This window comes from Macrosteles quadrilineatus, unplaced genomic scaffold, assembly GCF_028750875.1.
Source record: "Macrosteles quadrilineatus isolate MER2022 unplaced genomic scaffold, UCM_ALF_1.0 Scaffold_5__1_contigs__length_97177068, whole genome shotgun sequence".
NCBI lineage: Eukaryota > Metazoa > Arthropoda > Insecta > Hemiptera > Cicadellidae > Macrosteles > Macrosteles quadrilineatus.
Window position 1 is genome coordinate 10,902,613 of NW_026542598.1, and position 22,301 is coordinate 10,924,913.

Here is a 22,301-nt window from a genome sequence, read left to right on the forward strand (position 1 = left end):
GTTTGCGAACTCGTTCGAACAAACGTAGGTTTACACGTTTGTACTAAATTTCATCAAAATCGGATAATGTTTGCTCGAGTTATCGCGCTAACGGACACATATATAAATATATATATATGAATTTGAACGGATGGTGTTTTTGACCTCTGGGGACTTCAAAACGAAAAAGTAAATCGGTCCCAGGTCCATGTCTTACCATGAGACCTACGGTTATAGCTTATTCCCTATATGGGAAATTCGCTAAAAAGTATAACCTACATTGTAATTTTCCTACTGTTTACATGAAAATACATCAATACCATTATTTTCATAACTTTTACACTTTAATAAATCAAAAGCAGAGCCTGGGTTGATACAGCAACGGTTACAGAATCTATTTCTCCATAATCTATGACATAATTTTAGAATTAATAAACCTGCCACATAGTTGTGCAAAATATTATATTCCATTTCTTTGGATCAGCTGTCTGAAATAAATTGTGAAATACGCAAATTGGAAGTTCTGCTTGGTTACATTAAAATGTCAATGCAAAGGTAAACGTGAATTATCTCATGCTTCCATGGAGACCAATAGTAATATTTACTTTTGAAAACCTCACCTCAAAACTTTGGACATCCAAGGGGCGTAGCCCGCTAGGAACTCGGGGAAGTGAATAGACCTATGACATTCCTAGGTATGTGGATCATCTTTGTGCTTAATTGTGACTTAATCAGTTTAGTTAAACCTATCAGTTTAGAACAACCGCACAACCTACATCTAATTTCTGCTTGTTGATTTGATGTTTTGGTTGATTTTTTCTGATTGAATGGTGTTTGTCGCAGTCGTGTCAGCTGCCCAGACAGCCAGACACCACCAACATTTTATAATAGTGTGGATAAATATGTATCGTTGGAAACATTAACCAAGCATCACTACGCAGTGATCATTAATTTGACAAAAAAAATACCTCCATAAAAAAAACATTCACTGACTCGAATTTTAGGGATTTTCGTAAACATTATTAATTCAACAAAAGCTTTTAGTATCAAAGGGAATCACAGGAGATGTTATTGACTTTTCCTGGTGCGTACGTTGTCGTCGTAAATCTGTCTGATGAACAACTTCGATGACTTACAGCGTGTTTGTGTTACGGACGTTCTCTGTTACACGTGGGATTTACAACATTTCGTATTTGTACTATCTTATAGGTTTGTTATATTAGCTCAGGGCAGCATCAGGTAAGTATCGGTGTCTATGTTGATTGAGGTTTTATTTACCCCTTTTTCACTTAATTCCACCTAACTTAAGCAATTTTACCGATTAAAACAGTATATTTATATCAAATTGATGTGTTAAGGTAACCCAATGTTTTGTTTAATCTCTCACCTTCACATCCTAGGACGAAGGCTCTAGCCCGGAACCACATTTTATAATACCTCAGTGTTGAAAATAACTGTCTCTAGATGATTATTTATGTATTAATTTAATTCATCAGATGTTTTATTTGTTTACATTTTGCAGTTAGTGTTTTCCTTTTGATTTGATTGTTAGAGTTGGTCTTGAATAGTTATGTCTGATTAAAATTGAAGTTCTTGTTATACTATGTTTTCTTGAGATTATTTAAAAAGTATACCCCTTTTAGAAGAGTCAGTATCGCGTTTTAACATTTGGCGACCGTGACAGGACAGTATGATGAGTGAAACTGATGTTAGGGAATTTAATAAGAACAAGAAACATAGAACTGTAGTTAGGGCAAATTTTTCAAGACTAGTGAACCATTTAAAGGATGAACTCACACAGGAAACGGTTCACTTAGATGAATTGAAAGGTAGGTTTCAAACTGTAAGTATGATTTATGAAGAGTTAAAGAATTTAGACACAAAGATATCTGACTATTTATTTCAATTTGAGGAAAGTGAAGCAATTCTTGAAGAAGAAGTGTCTAAAGCTTATAGTTACTTGGAAACCTACAATCAAGTAAATGTTTTAGTACAAAGTAAGTTGAATGAGTCTAGAGATTATGATTTGGTCAGTAGTAATTCAGCTAAGAGTGGAAGTTCAAATTTAAAGACTAAGCTTAGACTTCCCAAGATTGAACTAGTACAATTTAGTGGGAATCTTAAAGAATGGCTTCCTTTTTGGGGAATTTTTAAGAGGATAGATGAAGATCCCTCTATTGATGATGTTGATAAGTTCCACTATTTAGTTCAGGCCACTATTCCAAATTCTAAAGCGAGACAAATTGTAGATAGCTATCCTGCTACATCAGAGAATTATAGAGATGCTATTCAGAGTTTAAAAAGTCGTTTTGGAAGGGATGATCTTTTGATAGAAGTCTATGTTAGAGAACTTTTAAAGCTGCTACTCAATAACTTGAGCCAAAAGGTAGCAATTTCGACTTTATTTGACAAATTAGAATGTCAAATCAGAGCTCTTGACACATTAGGAGTAACTACTGATAAATGTGCGGCTATTCTTTACCCATTAGTTGAGTCGTGTTTGCCAGAGGATCTTTTAAGGGCGTGGCAACGTCATTCCGACTTTGATCCAGAAGCTGATTTGAAGAATAGACTCGATGCGCTTTTGAAGTTTCTGCGAATTGAAGTAACAAATGAGGAAAGAATTTCACTTGCTACCTCAGGTTTTGGGGACTCGAAGAGGCAATTGGGTAAGTCATCCAAACCATTCTTAAGTAACAAAACAGAATCAATTCCCACTGCAACCGATCTTGTCAACCAAAAGGTCGATAAAACCCCTATGAAATGTGTTTTTTGTGGTGCAAAACATTTGACGGAAAACTGTAAGAGCCATAGTAATCTGACACATTTAGAAAAAGTAAACCTATTGTCAAGTAATAAATGTTGTTATCTTTGCACAAAGTATGGCCATGTCAGTAAGAAGTGTCATGTTCGATTAAACTGTTCTCTTTGCAATGGTCGACATGCAACAGTAATGTGTAACAAGTCTCAAGAAAAATCTGATGTAAATAATGTTAATGATAACACTTTAGTATCTTGTGAACGTAATTTAGCTAATAATGCACACACTGAAGTATTTTTACAAACTGTACGTGTCAATATTAGAGGAGGTAATAAAGAACGAGCAGCACGTGTCATTTTTGACTCTGGTTCTCAAAGGTCCTACATTTTGAAGAAAACTGCAGAAGAAATGGGGTATGTATCATTTGGTAAGGAAAGCCTTAATCATGCATTGTTTGGTGGATCAACAACAAATGCTGTTGAACACAATCGACATAAAGTAAGGTTAAGTGATTTGGGTAATACTTACTTTTGCAACTTTGAGGTATTAGATCAAGATGTGATATGTAATAACATTTCAACAATCAAAGCGGGTCCTTGGTTAAACGAATTGCAGTCTTTTGGTATTAATGTTTCTGACACTGTAGATGGGCCAATTGAAGTTTTGATTGGATCTGATATTGGTGGAAAGTTGTTTACAGGGAAACGTCATGTTTTGACAAATGATTTAGTTGCAATGGAAACCTTACTTGGTTGGGTGTTAATGGGGAAAGTAAATGTAAAAGGAGTGACGTGTAAATCAAGTGTAATGACTGTAACATCTTTGTTAACACCTATTTCTGACAAGTGTAGTATAGACATTCCTAATATAGAGGATCCTGTAACTGTCAAGATGGAATCTGAAATTAATAAGATTTGTGAATGTGATGAAGACGCTTTTGGATATGAATTTAAAAAGTCTATATCATCAAGTGTAGCAATTTTGAACTCAGAAAGTTCAAACGGAAAAGAAGTAGAAGAAGTGCAAGATAAAGAAAGTTCAAATGGAAAAGTTGTAAATAAAGTTAAATTTAGAAAACGAGGAAAACAAATTAAGTTACCAAAAAGACTGAACTTTTAATATGATAATATGTGTTTTGAGTCTTTAAATAATGGAAACTTAAGACTCAAAAGGTGGGAGTATGTTGAAAATAACTGTCTCTAGATGATTATTTATGTATTAATTTAATTCATCAGATGTTTTATTTGTTTACATTTTGCAGTTAGTGTTTTCCTTTTGATTTGTTGTTGTGAAGTATACCCCTTTTAGAAGAGTCAGTATCGCGTTTTAACACTCAGGATAAGTGTAGATGGTTACGGTATATACACCGATTGGTGATTAATTTAATTGCTGATTGAGAGAATTCAAACCTGGGACTTCGAAGACTGAGGGCACTAGACCAGCTCACTTCATATTTGAGCCAAATAGTAAAGTGTTCATTGGAAAAGGTACCGTAAAATAAAAATAAACATTCAGAAAATGTCAGCGATCTCAAACGTTAAAGTACGTTGATCATTATAAACACATGCTTTAGATTTTGTAATACGATGAAATGACTACTTGGTATAACATTTAGCTGAATAGAAATAGTTGTAAAACATAAGGAATGCTTGTAATATGTAGGCCTACAATTGTTATATGATTTTTCACTACCTGGTTCATTGATTTACCTAAACTCAACTCTTTTGTCAAAAAATTGCTACCAAAAAGTAAAAGACGAGTTCTGTTGTTTGATGTTTGCATAACCGAGTCAAGGCATTTCGACTAACCTCGTACCAATTCTTCTCTTATGGGAGTTATAACACGTCTAATAAAACCTCGACATTTTCAAATACCATGAAAATTGCGACACTGTTAAATACATAAATTAAGAAATGTTTCCAAGTGTGTTGGAGGGGTTTATATACTCCCTAGGTTTTTCAGAAACTATATTATTTATTTTACTCAACTCACATAGAGTAATTTCATGCATATGACACTTTTTGTTTACATATTAAAACTGGTTACTCAGTTCGATTAAAAATGCTCTCATAGTATAAACAAATTTGGTTTACTTTCACATACAATTTCGTACTATTTGTGTTTATTTTGATGGACAAAATATATTTCTATTATATGCCGTCTCGCTATAGAGAGAGCTATTGTTTCAAATTGACGTTGTTGACATTGGTAAACACAGCTCAGAGAGTATAACGCTCTCTCGATTTATTCCTAATATATTTCGCATGGTAACAGTTATTTTACAAACAAAATTAATGAATCCCTCAATTATTATGGCATTTAATTTAACTCTTTTTTCAGCTTTTATGTCGTTTAATAGCCAATAAATTAAATATTAAAAATTATAAACTATATTTTATAAAAAAATGTGTTTCTTTCTTAGGCGTACGTTTAAATTATGCAAATCAATCGTACAGCAACACTAGTCACATATACTTAGTTGTATACTTAACTAGCTGTACCCGCGGGCTTCGCCCCGTTTAACTTCATAAGTGAGCTTGTTCGCAACTTCGCATAGCTTAATCACGTCCTGGTTGAAGTTCGTTCGCTACGCTCACTCACCTTTATGTTGGAGCTCGTTCGCTGCGCTCACTTGCCTTCAGGTTAGCTCGTTCGCTACGCTAACTCGCCTCCAGGTTGAAGTTCGTTCGCTACGCTCACTCACCTTTTGGTTGCAAATTAGCTGTTGTCATAAATAAAAAGAAAATAATGGTGCTGCTGTTGGTAATCCTTGTAACTTTAATGCTATTGAAAATAATAGAACAGAACCAACTTGTTTAATTGAAAAAATGTAAAACCGAATTGTTCTTTTCTGCATTCTCGCCCCGTAGCGAAGCACGGGCAGAGCAACTAGTTCCATTTAAATATGAGTACTCATAAGGTTAACATGGGAAACTCCAGAGCCACTGGGGCGGTGCCCGAGAGTCCGAACAAAATAAAAACAACTTAGTTTGCCTATTTAATGCCTAAAGAATCAGTGTACCAAATTTCAGCCTCCTAGGTAAATGGGAAGTGGGAGAATTAGTGATGAGTGAGTGAGTGAGTCAGTGAGTCAGTGAGGGCTTTGCCTTTTATATATATAGATAATTACAGTATTGTTAATAAAGACGTGATTTCCCTTCTTAATCGTCATTAAATTCGAGATTGCAGTTCTAAGAGAGCCTACTCCTCTTGAAGCTTTTGTTTGATGAACAAAGGGCTAATTTGAATATTCATCCAATTTGTTTTCGCTTTTGAGTGGATGGTTTTATATTTCGTGGAAAAATCTTATTGGACGAAAATACTATCGTAGTTTTAAAAGAAGTAATAAATTGTAATTTATTTTCATAATTGTGATGAGTTATTTGTTTAAAATCCATAAATCGTTTCAAATTTATAATTGCTCTGGAGAAATTTATTATATCGCTATTATGAGTGCCTTATTCAAGATATTTATACATTATACATGTTTAAATCGTTTAACTGCATAATACTTTGAAATGTACAGCATTGGTTTAATTTAATAGAGAAATACAATGAGCAAGGTATTAATATAAATGAAGCTTGAGTTAGTATGCTTACAAATAACTTAATTACGACCCATTCAACCGAAATCATGTTTTTATAATACTTCTTCCGTATTGGACTTAAAAATGTGATTAAATTGAAATCTAATTATGAGTTCCAAATATTAAATCAAATGAAACATTAAAAACCAACTGTAATAATCCCTTTTCTGATACACTTTGCATTCTATGAACTAAAGGTTTAATCGTAGATGAATATAACTAAGAAAGAAAAAGAAGCAAAGGTTTAAAACTTCAAATATAACATAAAAATGCATAAACAAAATGTCACTTTAAGTTGGATTTATTTTTCAAGAGAAACTCACAGAAAATGGCTTCCTTTTGTTGGCCTGATTACTTTGCTTTCAAAACTATTATATACGTTTCAGTAACATTTGTTGTCAAAACCTTCTTTGATATTTTTTTTTTTTTTTTAACCATACAGACCACAAAGTAATTTATGACTCATGATTCACTCATCCTAATAACTTTTTTGGGAGTTGTTTTTAATCATTCATGCTAATGTGTATGTATAAGCGCGTCATAATAATTATCAGACCAATTATTGGTAATTTAAGCTTAACCTTCCTCAAAGGATGTTATACTTTCAACCCAGTATACATTTAAAAATATCATATCTTTTTTGTAGCATTCACAAAAACGTTAACAATACAAGATTGTTATAAAAATAAATGAACTGCTATTTTCATTGCTAGTTTCTAGTTGAAACTTAATTAAGTTAACTTTTAGTCCATGTCTATTTCAATCTAGCATTAGTTACATTAGTGGTGTGCACTCCATCCTGCAAGATATGTTCCATATTAATGATCGTACATTATTGTTTCAATAATAAATTATTTAGTGTTACATAAAAGGACAATTTTAGTTGAAATGTCTTACTTATCCATGTTTAAAACTGCAATGTCAAGGTTTATTATTGATATCGTAGGAAAATGGGAAAGAATTAAGGAGCTGAGTGCTGTTCCATGTTGGTCTAGTTACAACGATTTACACTTGGACCAAGGCTAAAAACAACCTATTATATATTGTATCATTATGTGTTGTTGAACTACAATAGCCAGTTTAATCATGACTTGTTTCATTAACCGTTATAAAGTATCCATGTAACTAAAACTCTATTAGCTTCTTAAAATTAAATATTATACACTCTCTAATGTGCAATAAATTTCTACTGAATGTAAATATCTTATGTTATGATTAAAAAAGTTATGATTCTAACAATATCTCATTTATATGATAATATCCGTAATAGAACATTTGATTTGTCAACGCTGATCCAAAGATTTTGTGGCTATGACTTCTGAAATAACTAGGCCGGCTCAAATATTTTTTGAAACTTTTTGCTGAGGACTAATTAATTCAACCAAAACGAAAACCATGTATATTATTTGTATGGGTGTGTATTAGTTGTGTTTCTGAAAATATAGATAATTGAGACATAAAATAATGTAAATCGGTACTGGTTCCAAAATTAGAATGTGAAAATGTGTGTAGTTAGTAAAATATTGATTTATAGTTGTTTTAAATTTTGTGGTTAATTCTTAGAATTTTCAGTCACAAGGTCAATTAAATGTTCTTCCAAGCTGCTAAGAAAAAAAAAAACCAACTGAATATCTAGAATTTCTCGTTTAGTTATATTTTGTTTATGTTTCAGGTTACATCAACAACACAACACAAAAGGTAATTGTTTCAAATAAAACTCCACCGTTTACAACTGTATAAAACATACTATAGAGTATTACTATGAAATGTCCAATAGCACTTACTTTGTAAGCCAATATAACACCAATGAACCCTGGTGCTTATGGTCAAACACTGTAACACTGGTACATCCTTTCAACTCTCTTTGTAATCATTTGTTTTATTTGAAACACAGTTTAATGTTGACTGCACTGCACTGGCATGTATATTACATTGAGTGAGCTCAAAATGACGACTGTTTTCCCCTAGAAAATCTGTAATTACTGAAATGTAAAATGAATCAAGGCTGCAAGATTCCGAGTTTACGTTCTTATTAATTACCACATACTGGAATTGGTTTCGTCCATGGTAGATCAAGAGACTTTTTATGGAGGCAAAGCGTTCAAATTGAAAGGCCTCCAACAACAATTACAGTTATTTTTTAGATTGACTTGTGCCGTAGTTTCCCTTAACAACCTGACGAAGGTTTTTCTCGTTTAGTCTCTTTATTATGTAATATTTAACTCCGTAAAAACATGTGTAATAGCTGATTATTGTCTGGGTAGCCAAGTGTTCAACTTTAATGTTCACCTTAAAACCTGAAGGTCAACAACGGTTCAATCCCAAGAGAGATTCATTCTGGACGTTTTGTCATTTGGGTATTAATTAATGGTTCTCTCTAACATAAGGTCAATGATTAATAGTAAAGAGGTCAGTGTTCAGGACGTACCTTTACAAAAACAGTATAAATACCGTACCAAAGGCATAAGAACACACAGAAATTTAAAATAATATTATTTATTTTATTGCACACTTTCTACTACCTAGTAGCTTTATAGCTTTAATTCGTATTCACTTATGCATACGTTATACTAATAATATTCTTCCAAAATATTAAGTGTATTTGCTATTTTAGTTTTGACAAAATGATATATTAACAATTGTTTTCAGTAAACTGAAAATTGTTTCCGAAAGTATGTGCAATAAAGATGTGAAAGTGTGAGCAATAGATTATGTTTACACGATGTACTATGTAAACATCTAATTACGCTCGTGTAAGTAATTTTTTCACTAATAATGGCTACCATATATTATTTTTTACATTCGTCAAAAAAGGCAAAACTGTCCTACAAACCATTTTTGGAAAATGTTCTTTGTTTTAGTCAATTTTGATTTGATATAAAATCAAAATGAACCTGAATAAACCCGGAGATGCCTCAAAAGTGATGTCAATGACTCGGTAACGGGATTAGTTCACGGGTCTGTAAAGAACTTACAACAATCTTCACGAAGATTCTTATTCGAATTCTTCCAAAATGTTTGCCTTGACAGTATAAAAGAAAACTAATAACACAGCATAACTTTGCAAGAATGGCTGGTAGCAATGGAATAGATTGCGGCATAGATTTTGAAAAACTCTTTAAATGTTAACTTGTAGCAAAAATTCATCGTTGACATTTTCTTAAACAGTAAAATAATGCAAAACAATTTTTTACTTAACGGAGTATCAAATACTCAATTAATTTCTGAGCATAACGTTATGTTTATATTTAATAATGCTGCAATAATAGCATATAAATGATATTTTGTCCAATTAATGTGGGTTGAAACCATCTTTTGTTAAAAATAACTTGTTTATCAAATGCGGGTTAATTTAATTAAGTTCCAACATTGTAAAATTAGATTTGTATACAAATAAGGCTAATAAATATTTATTAAGTATGAATTTGATCAGTAGTATGGAGCAATGCATTGTTTTCTATTACTCGTTAATTCGTTAATATTATAACAAATATATTTTCGGTATAATATTATTTCTCTTCATTCTAAGATGTGCCTAAGGGAGTATGTTTAATCTATGGATGTGCATTTTCGGGTTTGTACATTAAAATGTCAAAACTCCATTTGTGCTACCACTCCAATAAGTTATTGAATAAATGCTATATAATATACAATAAAACCATTGAGTGTATGATGATTCCAACACGATTCTTTAGCTCTGTGTGATAGTGCAGTAGAAATAGGGTTTGAGGTGGAACTAATTGCAACAGAAATTATTCCAGTTAGAAATGGTAGGTAATACACTTATAAAAAACATACCAAAAATATACATTTGTACTGTTACGCAAAATACGGTTTTTTGGTCGCCATTTAAAAAAAGTTTAAAATTTTAAATTATTGTTGAAAAATCTGGTTTGTTATCAAATTATAGAACATTTCATGCTGGAAAAGAATATAATGGTTGAATTTAAAATATACTGTTAACAGTGATGCACTATGGGCGAAAAAAGGTGCGTTTAAAAACGTTGCATTTGAAAAGTTTTTTTATTTATAAGTTATTTTATATTTTTAAAATTCGTTTTTTTTCATTTTTGACCCTTAAAACGTAAAATTTCCCAATTTCTCTCTATACCTTTTTAAAGAGCTTAAAAAACAAATAGTTAAGTATATCATAGGGGTTTTGTACAATTATTAGTAACGGGGGAAATTAAAAAATTGGAAATTTAAAATCCCCATGTTATTTTTATGGAGAATATGGTAAAAAGTTGTAGTTTCCTTGTTTATGGATATATTTTGATAAAACTTTGAAGATTTATTTATTTTATACTAAACAAATAATATTTTAGTAAAAACGCACTTAATTGGTTTCCTTGTAGCAGCAAACCTTGGTACTAGTTTCGTTAAACCTAATGTTATTTATTTAATAGATTAGCAACAGAGCCCATTGTGGTTAAATTAATGCAATGGTCTCTAGTAAAATAATGGTTATGAAATCCATACACCACTTTACTCACTAATATTTGGTACATATTAAGCTCATAACATTAGAATCACACACTTAACATAAGAAAATCACTTTAAACACAAATTCAAATTGTTAACAACAATATTTAATCAAAGACAATTTAATTAAATAACAATATAACAATAAGCTGTTAAATTATCAACTCATTTTTCGTATGGTTAGATTATGCATACTGGTACTGTAAATCAATTATTGCCATCTATAAAAATAATTGGTTTTTCTTTTCCGAGTCGGGTTAGCTCTTCTACCAGCCCGATTTTCATAATTTTGGCCTTAAGCCGGGTTTACACTATGTAGCTAAACCTGCTACATTGCAGATTTGTGTAACATCTAGCAATGTTATATAACATTTGCTAGAAGTAGAAAAAGTAACTTTACAAAAGTGCTATATAACACTGCTATATGTAGCAGATCCTGCTATATATAGCTAAAATTGTGCTATCCATCGGGAGTCGGTAAATATCAAAAGAAATACGTGCTACATCTAACATTGCCATATGTAGCAATAATATACATATATTTTTCGTCTAGCATCTGCTATATGTAACGCTGAACGGTTTTGCTCAGCGATTTTTGTTTACAATGGAAGGACTGGAAACGGAAAGTGGCAGTGCTTAGGATCGGGATGATATTATTGGGGCTATTGATATTATAAACTTAATTTAACAGTTCCGTGGACAACCGGCGTTGTGATCATACGTAAAACGTTTTTGAATTTACCGTCGCCTTATTTAGCGTTTTAATTATGGATTGTCAGGGTATTCATCATCATTAAGATCTCGTAATAAATCTGCTACACTGTACTTATTTCTCGAAGCAAGAAGCGGTCAAACCTAAAACTTGCTAAAATCTTCGCTCCTGTCTGTCTCTCTCTCTCTCTGACTTCCAAGATCACCACGATAGCTGCCACGAACAATGTCTCTTCAGCGCACATTTCGATACGGAATGCGAATGAGGTTGTGCTACATATAACATATAGCACGAGCACCAGAATCACTAAAATTGTTTGTAAATTTTTCATACAGCAAAAGCTATAAAGCAATGTTATATAGCAAAAGTTATATAGCAGGTTTTGCTACATAGTGTAAATTCGGCTTTAAACTAAAGCTATGGACGCACCATAGATTTGCTATTAAGCATCAGCACTCATTTTGACGTATATTTTGAGTTATGCACAAACTGCCTCCCTGTACATTACTTACGGGAGTTAAATTAGTTTTTTTCGATTTAGTTTGGCTCTTCTACCGGACCAATTTTTATAATTGTGGTCTCAAAGCTATGTAAGCACATATTTGTCATCATTAATCTATCAAATGTATTACCTCACGATAACAATTAAATTGGAATTTTTACTTCAAATGTAGGTCAAGCAGTTACATTATCCTACATGTTTTTATCTTTTTTAAATCTTCAGTGAAAAACCAGATTCCATTGGAATTATTGATTATTGAGATCGGACGTACCTAAAGCACACTGCTAAATCATAAACGACCCAAATTGTTTAAAAATGGTTATCTATCATCTGGTGATCTATCATCAGTTATCTATCATCGATTTATAGTTAAAAAGATTTTGTTTGCAACCTCAACAGTACCTAGGCTAATTATTGTCGACATTGACGGGTTTCACCTAGCAAATCTTAAAAAAAATCAAACTTTCATAAATATTTGTAAATCCACACGAATTGCTTTCCAATGAACCATTAGTTGATAAAATCGGTCCAGTAGAACTCTATATTTAGTTTTACAAATATTTTAAAACTGAATTACTAGATTTAATTGAAAATCAATTAAGACAAATGGAAATTCGTTTCATCTGCAGGTTTGCTGCGGCGGGGGTATTTTGTACTACGATCGCATTTCTAAATAGTGCTTATAACCACTATTATAACATTTTTCAGCATTAAATTTCCTATAATATGATACCCAAAAAGTTATTTTTACGAATATTAAAATTTTGACACTTTTTTTCAAGATGGCGGCCAAAAAACGTATTTTGCGCCACAATACGGATGTATATTTTTAGTATGTTGATTAGAAGCATACTACCTACCATTCACAGCAAGAATCTTTTCTGTTGCAATTAGTTCCACCTTAAGCTATATTTTCGGTTATTTCTACTGCACTATGAGGGTCCCATTATCTTTCACAAAATTTAGTTAATCTTTTATAGCTTGGAAACCAAAATTGATTATGTGACTTTCTTATTAACTTATATAATACACTCTTTCAAAAACGGACCTTTTTTGCGGATATCATTTTTCTTGTTTAAAATATGTTATCGCTTTTATTTGAAATGGGCTACATAGGACTGATACAATCAAATAAATTAAAATATATATATATATTAAAATGCAACAACTTCATACTCCCTACGCTCCTTTGACATTCGTAACTCAAGACGAATGTTGTCTAAGTAGCGCAATTCATATTGGCAATATTGCATTAACCTCTGTGTGCTCATAGAACTAAGACGAACAAAAATAGATTGTAAAAAGATTGTATTGGCTGTGTACGAAAACGGTGACGTTTTAGGTCGTATTGAAAGGTATAGAAGGTGTAGAAGGTCGTATTTAAGGTTGTATTGAAATTTGTATAGAACAACTTCCTAAAAACCTTAATTTGTAAAAGGCTTTTAATAATAGTATATTTCGTACCTATCATCTCGAACTTAAAAACTATTTTGAGTCAGCAAAACCTATTCTAAAAATCTATTTCGGTCCGTGATACGAACGCTATTTATCACCACACTATACCCTATTACCACTATTAACCACAATATTAATACACACTGATAGTCAACACAACTAAAACTTTAACGTTATGTGAAGAAATAATTTGAGGAATCGGCAAAAAATAATAAATAGTTGCTAGGCAGCGGTAACAATAAAACTATTATATTGCAATGATATGGATACTGATTGTGTATTTAATATGCATTCATGTTTAAGAAAGTAAGCGGGCAGCTTATTTTGTGGCCCTAGGGATGTAAAAACCTGCTCGGTCCCCAAATAACGTTGACATCTGGCATGGCCAGCAAAAGCTTTCAGCCACCAATTAACGTATATAAAACAGCTAAAAACATCATAGTGTGGTGAAAAAGTTATTGTTAGTGAAATCGTATACATATATTTATGATAAACTTTGGAACACTGTTTAGAACTATATTTTTTACCTTTCAAAATAGAAAAATATTTCTTCAAACTATGATTACCGTAATTTTCTTTAAAAACAACCAAGGAAATGGGCTTGGGAAGGGAATACACCGAAATAATTCAATTCCGGCGGAGAGCCGAGGAATATTTACACAATTACCAAGTCCCCTGCAGCCATTCAGGATATCAGATCTCGAGAGATAACGATGGAGGTCCTTACTGATGAGGATAACATCCTTCTCTCGCCGCCGCAAACACATATTAAGGTTACACTGGAGTCCATCATTATTCGTAAGCAATTTATAATTTAAGTACTAAAGATAAATATACACGGTGTTTTGTAGTGTTAGTACTCTAAACACAGAGATAGCTCTACCAGATATAACTTTATATTTTATTTTTACCTAGGCGGACCTATATTAAAATTGAATTCCGAACTACAAGGCTATTGTATTAGGCCCTATCACACCTAAAACGTGATTTGAGGGATTCCTACCCAATCCTCCGAGACAAAAATGCTGCACTCTAACCTCTACTTCAGCCACGCAAAAATTGTATTGCTATAAGTGGGATGTTATGTTGCTACACACATATTGATGTCTTGAAGAAATGTTGGTAGGTAAGAATATGTCCTACTGTGAAAGAAACATATTAATTAGAATGCCTGGTGGCAATAATGATTAAGACAAAATAGGCTTTTTTATCATTCATGTTTTCCTTATTTTTCAACTCATCTTCTCTTCGCAGCAAAATTAAATCTCTAAGAAATGATCTAAGGAGATTGAAATACGGTTAAAGAAGGACGGGAAAAGAATATGTAGGCATGCTAGATGTGACTGCAGGGAAGAGCGTGAGGTTTTGGTTCGGAGTTTAAATCCTGCCAATTACCTTTCTGGGTGCCATAGCTTTTGGGCTAACATCCTAGCATGTGAAGGTGGCACAAAAAAGTACAATATTTATTGAAAATTATACGTACGACCTAACAAATTATTAAATACTATCGATAATAAACCCCTGTTTGTACTATAACGCTATAATTCTTTTACTATTTAATCGCAGACTATTGGTTGTAAAGACTACCTCAGACACTACTAGAGTTGGCGAGAACACAATATTGGGCTTTGATGGTCGCCGTTATGATACTGCCCAGACAATGGCCAGTTTTATCATCATCCAACACAATAAGTTCATGTTCATATCGACAATGTCGCCTCTAACACCCACACTTTATTTACCACCATAGTTTATTTACTAACTAAACTAATGGATTTGGAAGACTCGTTTTAAAACATTCTTGTTTGAAACACAAATTAGACTGATATATAAACTAACTAGCAGAGTACCCGTCCTTCGTACGGGGTTGGAATATAAGTATAAAATGCGTATTGCAGTTATATTCAAGCTTTGCGTTTGCAATAGGGGAGGACACATTTTGATAAAATTTGCTTCTTTAAATTCATGGTATACTATATAGTATTACAAATCTAACATAGCCATAATGTTCCACAACTTCACATAAACAGAAGAGAAAAGTAAATTATTAAAAATTCACAAAATTTCACAAATTATTCATGAAATGAAAAACATAAACATAACTGTAAACAATCCTACTTTGACAGTTCTCATTGCGAATCACAGTTTTTTGTTGCTTAGTTCAAATTAGCTGTTTTCATAAATGCAAAAAAATATAGTGCTGCACCCTGTTGGTAAGTCTTTTAACTTTTTAATGCTTTTCCATATCATAAAACACCAACTTTTTTAGTTGAAACAGCTGACTAAATTCTTTAATTCTCTTTAAATATGAATACTCATAAGGTTAACATGGGGAATTACAGAGCCACTGGGGCGGAGCCCGAAAGGATTTTTGAGATAAGAATATGCCTATATGTTTATCGGGAAATTAAGCTATCATCATGCCAAATTTCAGCCCAATCCGTCCAGTGGTTTATGCGTGATTGAACTTCAAACAAACAAACAAACAAACACACAAACTTTCACATTTATAATATTAGTAAGATTCAAACTTACTACTTGCGCTTTTAGAGTATTTTTAACGGCTTATTTCTGTCTTCTAGTTTATATAGACGCATGGCAATAGTTTCATAATAAAATAATATTACATGAAAATGTTTGACCAATGCCTTTATGTATATTTAAATTATCACAAACCAAACAATTAAATATTCCACGATTGTACACATTTATATTTTGCATTTTGATATGTGAATCGCTAACCCAAATCATAAAACAGATAACACTGTAAAGCTAATAATTAGGAATAGTTTGGTATGCGAGTAATCGGTTAGTATTTACATGATTATCTACCAAGGGCCTATGCCTCAAAGTATTGTAAAAATGTTAAGGTGTTTAAGGTACCAGAAAAAAAAACCACTAGAGAACGCGTACTACAACCTGTGTTTTGGGATATTTATCAATAGTCGTACCAATTATACCCCTAGTATATTAATATGTGTTTAAATCTTGCATTCATCACCAATATAACCAGAATTATCATTTTGATAGCATTAACGTAATATTTTATAAAAAACTCTGTGTGGGGAAATGACGCAACAGGTTAATATGCTAGGGAGCGAACCTGACCCTCTGGCATTGACGTCCAAGTTTCGATTACAACTGGTGGTTACCAGGCTAGCAATACCAATGATATAACTTATCAATAGGTATTGTTGGTTATTGATCGTATTATCAATTGGTAAAAAGTAAAAACCTATTGGTATTATCGATTACTATTTAAACGTTAGAAGTGTAAAGTCGATTGGGAAATCCGTTCTAATTGAAACGTCAACGTGTCCATGCTGAAAATGTCATAACAGATCCTTGTATACATTTGCAACACCAATGTTAGTTTTAACCTGCGCCCTTTGTTTTCACAACAACTGACTCATAGGTGGCGGTAATAACCGATTCAATTATGCGACTAATTTTAGACATAATGGCGTGTGCGGTTCTAAAGGTTGACGTTTAGTGTTTTGGACGTAAATAAATTGCTATTTCTTCGCCGAACTATTATTAAACGAATAAGCAGAAATAATGTAGGATGGAAAACCCATAACTGGTTTCCCACTCTCTATTTAATTATAATTAATTTTAGTTTGGATTTAGGACTATTTACCTATTTTTCCCTGATGAAGAAGTCATAGTTTTATAGAGATAATGCGAGAGAAACACAAACACAAATAAAGCAATTTTATTTTGTGGTTTTGTAAAAAAAATTACATTTTATATCAGTACTGAAAACGTAAAATATAATTATTGAAGGTGATTAACAAAATATCAGTTTTGATGGATGGTTAATAAATTTTACTACAACCATTGACCATTGGATACTGAAGTTGCATTAATGGCCAAAGCTACAGCAGTGGGCCAAGCTTGATATTGTAAATGTTTTACATGCTAAAAAATATATATTTAAGACACAATTCTTATTGCCATTGTCTGTAACCATAAGACAGAGAGATCTAGAAGTCATCAGAGAGGTCAGTTACTATAGGGATATCTATAACCTTTGACTATTGATATCTTCAGTTTCAAATAGTCAATGCTAAATTTACATTTATTTTGCTAGGATTATCAAAGTCGTTTGAAATGTATTCTAATTACAAAATAATTTTTTAATACGCAAGCCTAATATTGTTGGTAGCTGAATTACATTATCTAATAAATATTAAAGACTATTTCGCTTCTTATATACCCGACATTTATCAGTCAAAAATCCGGAGTTAATTGTCATTGTTGAACTAAACTATTAAACCAAGCCTAAAGTTTAGATGGTCATAAGCAATGAATAAACACCAAAGTGAGATAAAGTGTGATATGGATATCATCGGCGTCACGCACAGCAGTAAACTTTGCTTTACAACTTCTTGTCCATAAAGCGGCATCAATCCGGTCTTGATTTCATTGGCTGTGAAGTTCAACAATTTTATATAGAATCACAATTCCTACAAATCGAGCGATACTTAATGAAAGTTTATTTCATTTGTTGGTCTATGATGAGTCAATATTTTCAATTTCAAGAACATTTTTTAATTTATAATTTTTATCCTTTTCTTAACTCAAATGCATTTTTACTCCCATACACCTGACTTAAATAAGGTTATTTGTTCATGTATAGATAGGAGGTATTATAGGTCCTACAAATTGATTACAAATCTAATGTATTCATTCAAAAATTATGTATTAAGCTTTATGATCCGTTGTAGTATGACCGATGATGTCTGGTAAGCTAAACTATTTCTTGCATCAAAAGAACATAGGTGTCTATCAGTTATATTTTTATCCACAAAATGTAATCGTAGAATAAAATTATCACACGAGCACTAATCAAAGATAATGTTCAACAAACAGGTTCTATGACTTTAAGGTTATTTATAAATATTTTATGGATATTTTGCAAATCAACGTTATCAACGTTATGGATTACTGTTTAAACAAAATATAACTCGCAAACACTAAAATATATTTTTTTTCAATTGTGCATTTATTAAATCGTAAACCACAGTGGTTTTTTTTGCACGAGTATTATTACTACATTAGTAGTAGCCAAACACGGGGGTGATCCCGTGACGTCATAATTAGGTAATTGGTAAGTATTTTGTGATTGTGGAGCAGCGTGAATTACGCAGCGACTCTGGCGATGTATGTTGTGGATTGGTTGGTATTGTTATTAGGTCAAGGTCATCTGAATCTGTTTTTAAAAAATATTCTGCACTAATGGATAAATAGTGCAGAATATTTTTTATTTTATTTATTCATTTATTTTTTTTTTACAATCAACAATAGTAATAATAATGTACAGTAGTTAAATCTAAGTTAAATCTAAGAAGTGTTGGAATCGTTCTTCGTCGTAGAGCTGCTGCTTCCATATATGTTGAATGCTGAATGGTCGGTTTCAAATTTCCTTCGATTGGGGCATGGTGGTTTGTAAGCTCCGTAGTCTGGAAGCAGAGTACTGTTGGCTGTTGTTGTTACTGTAACTGCATACCCACTTGCAAGTAGAACTCTCAACTCTTCAGCAAAAACATCTATATCATGGTAGGTTGAAAGTTGAACATCGTCGTACTGGACAAACTTCACCTTGAGAGACATAATTGTTGTATTGAGCTGAAGTTGCCTCTAGGAAGTCCGCAGAACGATTGAAGGCATAGGACTATCTTCTTGTATTTATAGGTAAAGTCCATCCCCCCCCCTCCTAGCTACCCCCACCACTAATCTTTTTAAAGGGCCTCGTATTACACCATAAATATTTTCATCACAGAAATAATAGGGGTTCTACAATAAACGCAATTGTCAACACTTAGGCCGCACATGATGCAGCTGCAAAAATGTTTGCAAGGTAAAAACACAATTTCCCTCTCTGCGGACAAACATACTATGCACTCCGATCCTTGTTTTTGCACAGGTTCGTTTGTTCCTACGCCTTTGGTTGAGCTTCTCTTTTTAACTATCACATTTTTATTTATTCGCTTGGAATATTTGTTCACAAAGTCTTGCCCCTTGTTAACAACCACAAAGGGGCATCTTGGAAACCATCGTGCATGTTCTTGCCACGGATCATCTTCTTCTTGCCAATCCTTTAATCCTCCTCCACAGTAGTAACATATAGTTTCATCATTCTTCCCAGTGTAAAAAAACCCTGCTTCGGATAATTCCCATTTGGAATTGTTTACGACAGAGTTATGTAAACTTTTTTCAAAAGAATTTAGCCTAGTTTGAAAGTGAGTATAGTTCGGAAAGGCAATTTTAATCTTCAAAATGGTTGCGGACATATTAAGAGAGTAGATGGCTCGCTGCAATCCAAATGATTAAAACCCAACTGTTAGCAACGTTTTATACGCAAAGAAGAGGGGTGGGGGTTAGCTAGTTTGTAATCGATTGTAAAAATGTTGTTTCTGATTTAGGTCAAGGTCATCCATATCAGTTTTTAAAAAATATCATGTTAGTATTTTAGACAAAATACTAACATGATAATTTATAATATTTTATTTATATACAATCATTTGTACAATATTCTTATTCTAACAACAGTGCAAAGAGAGTTCTGTAGAGTTGTTCCCACTAACTCCATGAGATACCAAATAGAGAGAGCCCGGTTCGATGCTGCGTAGATCCTCATTTTGTAACATGCTGACAAACCGTTTTGGAAGAAACATTTGGAACTTTGGTTCATCTCCTGGAGTAAAAGGTGCATCGCTTAAGGAGACTAGAATAGCGTCCCCAATAGATGTTTCCATTTTCTTCATTCTATGCACAATATAATGTTTTAGTTCCTTAAGTTCTGAACACTTTTTAGTAATTAAAACACTTGACTTTGAATGAGTGTTGAACTGATCAACAAGGATCTGGAGTTGAGATGCCATCTTTATTGGTCAAGCTGTAGGTGTTTTCCTGTCCTAGGTTGGAACAATACTGATGTGTTGTCTGCACACTTTCCTCATATTTATACCCATCGATTCCCCCACTACCGCAGCTCTCCTTTTGGTTTAGGAATGATGCTATACGGTATGCATTTTTTAAAGCACATTGACCTTGACGATGACATTTGTTTTTGCCTGCAAGACAAATACCGTCATAACACACTTTAAAATTTGAGTCAATCGTTACATCAATCACGTTAGCAATGGTATATTTTTGAATCCAGCTTCGTTTTTCCAAACCTTTAGTGTAAATACGGTTGAATTTCGCACAAAAGTGATACATTACATCATCTACAGTGTTGTAATCTAAAAATCCTTCATTCCATGCAATGTGATGAAAATTCCTAGTAACCCACTTATTAGTTAACTTGGCTTTAGAATTTAGTTTTTTAAAAGAATGTGGTGGTTTAAACATAAAGGGATAGACAACGTACGTTAATAAATCTAAAATTACTAACTCCTTAACAACATATTCATTTGTATTTCCACGAAAAGCTTGGAACTCAATCACACAGGGTTTCTCTTCTATTGTTTTAACTTTGTCTGAGAACCATACCCTCTGCTCCATGGTAAGAATGTCAAGTAACTGATTTCCACACCACGGTAGGTTTTATATTTATACCAGGCCGTACAGTTAAGGCGCGTTGATGTATATTTAACGTGGGCATCATCCCCAAGTAGGCCTACCCCACGAGTTTAAATTAGTTTTTTTTATTTCAAACTAAAACACACTTAGATTGGCTGTGTTTCTTCAATATTTTCTTTTACGTCATCCGTTGTAGTCTTATTGATCTCGTAGTCTTTTATACTCCGCCACATTTCAACCTCATAGGGGATTCGATTAAAAATTGATGTATCGATCGGTCCGTGTAGAATCTGGGAGTCAGGGTATTGATCCATAGCATCCACTAAATATTCTTTTATTACAGAGCTTGAAAATGTTAGTTGTTTCATGTATCTAGTTACAGGTGAAGCGGCACAACCCAAAACATAAAATTCTTCTCTTGTTAGTTGAATCTTAATATCGTGTTTTGATAGGTCTCTGAAACGTATTTGCTGTCCTCCACGATACTTATAAATATCTATTTCTATGTCACAATCCAATAACCGAACAGCCGTTTTTTTACCAAACATGTTTTTAGCCAAATAACATTCGATTAAGTGCAAATGTTTTATGAATGAGTCCCAAGCATGCTCCGAAAAAAACAACATTTTTGCTCCATGATTTAAAATTGCGTTAGGTGCGTATGATAGGTCCTTCACTAATCCGATTGCAATGCCTTTAGACATACATCTTGAAATGGGGTAAAATATACGGAGGAAAATATCCGTTAACATATTAAGAGGAAGGTCGTCTTCGGGGGTTTTCTTCCTCTTTAGCGCTGAGTTAGTTACAAAAACACTGTTTTCACAACTGTCCATATCATTGTTATCTTGAGTATGGAATTTTAGAAACTCTGATAATTCATCTTCACAAAGCTTAACTTTTGCGTCATATTCTTCTTCTCTAACAACCACCTCTTCTTCCACTTTGGTACTGCTTTTATCTTTGTCCGTTAAAGAATTCATGTCTACAGTATCATATGTTGCTTCAACCACTGACAAATATAAACTGAATCCTTGCTTAAGTGACTGCTATTTATACCTTGTCTTGCTGAGGCTTATAAAACCATCTTTACTATACCGGTTAAAGGTGTGTACGTTACAATTTTGTCATGAAGAATCAAACAGTACGCACTTGTATTAGAAGGTATGTTGGATTCAAACTCCATTTCTAATTTAATATCCACGCTAGAAGATTTAACGGATTCATTTTGTTTTGAACAATCAATAACCACGATAGGTGCTTTTGAACTAAATTCAGTTGGTGATAGTAATG

The 22,301-nt window shown here is 32.8% G+C and overlaps 1 protein-coding gene across 1 annotated transcript in view; it reads left to right on the forward strand.

Annotated features, from left to right (window-relative positions):
- The first annotated feature begins 8,006 nt into the window (after positions 1-8,006).
- Positions 8,007-22,301, forward strand: part of LOC128993762 (probable serine/threonine-protein kinase nek3) — a 93,761-nt gene continuing 79,466 nt past the window's right edge. Inside the window, exon 1 of the mRNA XM_054417740.1 lies at positions 8,007-8,025. The gene's annotated coding sequence lies outside the window, so the exon portion shown is untranslated. The remainder of the gene's footprint in view (positions 8,026-22,301) is intronic.